This window comes from Trachemys scripta, chromosome 9 (genome assembly GCF_013100865.1).
Source record: "Trachemys scripta elegans isolate TJP31775 chromosome 9, CAS_Tse_1.0, whole genome shotgun sequence".
NCBI classification, from domain to species: domain Eukaryota; kingdom Metazoa; phylum Chordata; order Testudines; family Emydidae; genus Trachemys; species Trachemys scripta.
The window spans coordinates 71,602,202-71,607,852 of record NC_048306.1 but is presented as its reverse complement, the minus strand read 5'-3'; the positions used below and the strand labels follow the sequence as shown (position 1 = coordinate 71,607,852).

The 5,651-nt window shown below is 35.9% G+C and overlaps 1 protein-coding gene across 2 annotated transcripts in view; it reads right to left on the bottom strand.

Annotated features, from left to right (window-relative positions):
• Nucleotides 1-5,270, bottom strand: part of ZBTB38 (zinc finger and BTB domain containing 38) — a 40,089-nt gene extending 34,819 nt beyond the window's left edge. Inside the window, exon 1 of one of the 2 annotated variants that reach the window (XM_034782043.1) lies at nt 4,891-5,270. The gene's annotated coding sequence lies outside the window, so the exon portion shown is untranslated. Of the gene's footprint in view, nt 1-3,994; nt 4,427-4,890 lie in introns of those variants that run through there. The other variant, XM_034782042.1, reaches the window with a different exon arrangement.
• Nucleotides 5,271-5,651: the final 381 nt, after the last annotated feature.

Below are 5,651 nucleotides of genomic sequence, written 5' to 3'. Positions count from 1 at the left end.
GGGGGGGAATCCCGGATATTTTGAGTGATTTACAAATTCCCCCCCCGGACGCTATTTTTAACACAAAAAGGAGGACATGTCCGGGTAAATCCGGACGAATGGTAACTCTAGCTAACATAGTATGCCAGTGTAGATATGACCCAAGAGATTGGGGACTGCAAAATATTTTAATTACAACATATATTTACATTATCGGACAACTCCATGGACTCCCATGGAAGCCAATTCAAAATTGTCCTTGATTTTTAAAACCTTCCATGTACCTGCTCCAACCTCTCACAGAGCCCTTTTCTCTCTCTTCTCCACATCCTGTCTCCTCTGTTCTGGCCTCCTTTTTCCACACATTCACACATCACTGCTGGTGAAAGTCCCTTCTCCTAGGCAGCTTCTCCCCTCTGGAACATACTCCTTTTCTGCCTCTGATCAGCTGACTCTTCATCTTAGGGTGACCAGACAGCAAATATGAAAAATCGGGACTGGGGTGGGGGGAGTAATAGGAGCCTATATAAGAAAAAGATCCAAAAATCAGGACTGTCCCTATAAAATCGGGACATCTGGTCACCCTACTTCATCTTCTTCCAAATATTATCTAGTTTCTCTCTCCCTCTGCTATTATTTAACACTTAAAACATTTTGGGATAAGGTTTTGTATAAAAGATGCTAAACAAAATGAAATTGTTTTGTATACTGACTGATAAATCCAAGGGGTAAGGTGTAGGCCTTGTGAGTCATGTGATCTGTACAGCAGTAGTGTTACAACAGTTAAGAATAAAAGATGCCAAAGACTGATGAGCATGAAGCTTAAAAACACAACTTTAAGGAATCCTACAGCTATCTGGTATAAGGTCATATGAAAGCTAAAAACAAAACATGGCAGTGCTGGGAGGCAGAAGACGCATATCAGGTAATGCAGTGCTAAAAGATCCACTAGATGTTCAAAATGGGGCCCAAGGATTCCATGATCATCAGAACCTGTATCAAAAGCTGTGATACCATAGCAAAATCAACTGAACATAGGTGGCTTCACACTGTAAGGAGTGTGATTTCAATGCAAAGACAAGGTTTACAGCCTGACGTAACCTTACTGAAAAGTAGATGGGACTGCAGATAGTATAGCTGGGGGGGACAATTTTTGTTTTATTTCCTTTGTACTCAAGATTTGCTTCCAGTTTTCTGCTAGGCAGAAATTGGAATTCATAGACTTAAAAATAGTTTTCAGTTATAAAAGTTGGGGGTTAAATATCAGAGATTTGGCACCCAAAGCAGAACTGGCAAAAGTCAACATCTGACTGGTTGTACTTTGGGAATGAAAGTCTATACCTGCTCCAATGTACCTCTTTCAGGCACCAAAGCCAGAGAGAGTAAAATGTATGTGGTTTACATAAGATTTACATATGGTGCCCAGCGTGATAGCATCTGGGCACCTCCCATTTATAGAAGCATACCATTTAAAAACACACAGCAATCCATGTAGGACGTTTAAACTCAGAACAGCTTCATAATTAATAGAATCCCCCTTAACAAGTGAATCATCTTGTTCAGCACAATAACAATTGCTGCTCTCAGGCTGACAATGAATTTTCACAGAAGCCAGGGAAGCAACTTTTATTAGCTCAGTAATAGCAATTAAAAAAGGATCCACACCCTGACAAAAGAGAAAATTCGCAAATGGAGTCAAAACAACCAGACTGAAAAATACTAATGTAACCAGGAATTAGGTTTTCATTCTTTAAACATTGTGGGTATGTTAATTGGAACCACAGAGACAAAATAAAATAAATATTATTTGTACAGTGGCTCCACCCTCCCACTGAGACATGATACAATATACTAAAAATATTTTAAAACATAATACATAGATTGCCATTGCTCAGCTTTAGCGTCGTAGCAATTAGCATTTCCTTGAAAATAATACCATGCAAGGAAAAAACCAACACTATTAATAACAGCACTGAGGAACCAGCTATAAAGCACATTCCAAGGATAAAATGTACATCAAGTCCTTGCAACCGGAGAGAATGAAATTATGACTATAATAAAAATTCTACTTTAAACTGTCATTTGAAACATACATTGGTAAATCTATCAAGTTTTCACCTGAGTTTCTTTAAATGGAATGGGGAAATAATGACTGTACTGCATCAAACTAATCTAGTAAATAAATCAAATGGGTTTGGAATGATTATTCAGCATTGGCCTATCAAAACAGGAAGATGACTTCTATCATCTGAACAGTAATATTTATTGGGAATGCACTGAACTCATGATCTGTTTAGAAATAAATTAAAATTAGTTATATCGCACTGAAAACTGTTAATGCTATTTTTATTAACATGAACAGTGGGTAGAACCAAGCTTGTAATATTTTTTTTTGTTGTGATTATGGTTCTGTGCTTGAGCCTCTTTCACACACAATGTATTTAAAGTCAAGGACATGAAAGGAAAATGGCTACCGTGCTCAAAAATATCTTTGCAGTAAGTATTTCTCTAATCATACACCAAGGAGATTCATAAGGAGATACACCAGGCAATAAGCTAAATGGAGACATTTAGCACAATTTAAGACTGCCTAAGCAATTTCCTCTAGCACAGATGAGGTTTGATTTTACAGATACTGTTAAAAATGTTAGACAAGCTGTTTTACCTAAGCAATTATTTACTCAAACTGTGCAGAATCTCTGGGATCCGTACATTACAGCAAACCACAAATAAGCTTTGCAGATATCCCAACACATACAAGCACTTTTTGAGAATGGTTAAACATTGTGTTTTGGTTGGACTTCAGAATGGTTTCTGTTTAGTGAAAAGTCCGCAGCTCTATTGTTGCGAAGTTCAGTGATTGTGAAAGAAGGTTTAAAGACATTTTCGATTCTCTACATTTCTCAGCTGTCTATCGTTTTAGTGATACTTGTACAGTAGTAATAATGAAACTTCTGTTTTATACAAATACTGCACAAACCTTGAACGACATTTCATACTATGCTTAAAATAAAAAGGTACTTAGGTACATTTCTGGAAGCAATCAATGAAAAACAGGAAAAAGCAGTTTTCTGATATGCACAGTTTTACAAACATGGCGTCGTTTAAGAAATGATAATCGCATGGAAACATAAAATGAGATCAGTTTCTCATTTAGAACCAAAAAGTAACTTAACAGCAAAATTTACATTTGCATCATGGTATTAAACAAGAATAACTTTCCTTGCATCTCTACTATTGCACTTTTTAACAGGATTTGGTTGCCAAGGAAACAGGTTCTGGCCCAGTATTAATCTGAAATAAATTTATTTCAGAAGATGGTCTCTGAAGTACAATACTGATAATTTATTTTTAAAAATTGCTCAAATTCAGGCTTTTGTAGCTAGAGCTGTTTGATTTTAATTTCTGAACCACTTTTGTTTGAAATAAACCATACTGCATTGAACTGATGTTCAGTTTAAGCTGACAGGGCCATCTATATATATATCTCTAAAAACCTTACACATTAAAATAAAAAAAAATACTGTAGGGTTTTTTCTGGTACCTGATATAGAAAAATATCTGTAACAAAGCAAATTAATCTTTATTTAAGCTTTCACAGAGCACGTTGAAAGACCGCTTCCTATGTTAGAATTTAAATTTTTTCATTTTTCTTACCCACCTTAACTTTTATTTTTGCATTTTAACTACAAATCCAATAATTTTCAAAATCAATTTTAAAATGCAATTGAATCAATAGGCTTTTCAAAAATTCTTTTGTTGCACAAACGTTGCCACGCCCTTATTACATATGATTATTTTAACAGACACGATTGCTTCACTTTCACAATAGATTCTTTTATCAGGTGAAAACCAACATCATGCCAATATGTGAAGCCATACATTTTAGTATTAGGTTGTTGTTTTTTTAATTAAGTGTTCAATATATTTTTATACTGAAAGCTACATTTTAAAACTCACTTTGTCTTTGCAGCACTGAATGAGAAATCTACAAAACATGCAAATCTCAACCTACCTGTGTGTACCTCCTAATGCAGTGTTAACATGGCAATATACCCAGCCATTTTTATGTAAAGCGATGGAGATCAACTGAATTCTTGGTCTTCTCGATAAATTTTTAGAAGAGGTTGTCAAAAATCAGATGGGAAGCAGCTTGAATAGACTGTGATCATGAGAACTGAATTTATCAATAGGAAAAGCAGGAGTGGGGGAAAAAGAAAAAAAAAAAAAAAATGTCCACATCCAAGGTTTTCTGAAACTGCAACACAACGTTGTCTCCCCCCACCCTCAGAGAGTTCAAAGAGTAAAGCTGACCACTGAAAAGGCCACTTGTCACATTTGCTGAAAATCAGCCTATTGATATCACTGCTGAAAATATAAACTCGACAACCAAAGCCCATTGCACAACGTGGACTGCGTAAGAGTTAAAAATAGATTTGACGTGCCTCCTACCTGCATAATAAATATGTACGTTTCAAGTGCTTTAATTTGATATTCACATTAATTAACAATACAACATACATTATTTAAACTACAGTAAATGCAAGAAGAAAAAGGGTGACACCATCTGGAAGCAGAATTTGCTTTTTTTTTTTTAAGGGCTAATACTGTATTTTGAATGTGATGACAAGCTAACAGCTCACTAGACTGCAAATGAAAGAGAATTCTAAAGGTGATGCTTAAATATCTAAGCCTGTAATGAAGCACAAACAAGTCTTCACTACCGCATGATATGGTACACAGAGCATTTACATACTCACATTTGAAATACTAGGCATGGTATAATGAATTCTATACACAGCATGCACACAGCACAAGCAACGTTAATCCTGCCTGCCATTTTAGGCTTGTAGAAGATAGATACATACTGCAGCACGGCTCTGGTAAGGATGGAGGCAAGGGACAGCTCACCTTAAATGCAGTATCTGATTAATGTTGTAAGTGACACTGCACATCAGCTACAGTCTTGGTTCAAGTGCGTGGGAGGGAACAAAGAAAAATGTCATCAACTGGTGATGCAAGATGAGCCCCAGTCACTAAACAGCGTTCAGCAAACGCCAAATTCTGCAGTGATACAGTAGTAGGTATTTCAAACTCTTATCAAAACCTGCCTGTACAGTGACTGCATCCTTCTGCTGAGGAAAATAAACCAATCTTTATCTTATTGTAGCCATTCCAGCATTTCTTCAGTAAGCAGACTCTGGATGAAGAAAGATTTCATACAGTATGCTTAGGTTCTGGATGCATTTGCTATTCTCTCAATTTTTAAGCCTTAGTATATTTTATTTAATTAATAAAAGACAATACCAGAAAAAAATTCCCATCAATGCTAAAGATTAAATTTTGATGCAACATATAGCACTTCTTTTTTTTTTTTTTTTTTTACAGCTTATCAAAATCCTGAGCAGTATTGACAAAACCACAAGAGCACAGGGTCTGACTGCACGATCAGCTGTCTGTGTCTATGCTACACCCTGTTAACCACAAGCAATCTTAGAGCTAAATATATCTGCAATGCAGAAATGGCAGATACTTTGTTGTTTAGAATTTCGATTAATTACAACATGTTCCTCCACCCTTAGAAGTAATAAAATAAGAGATAATATACAAAAATGTAATGCTGATTTCCTTCGCATACTGTATATATCAGACACTACAGACCACGAAAGCCA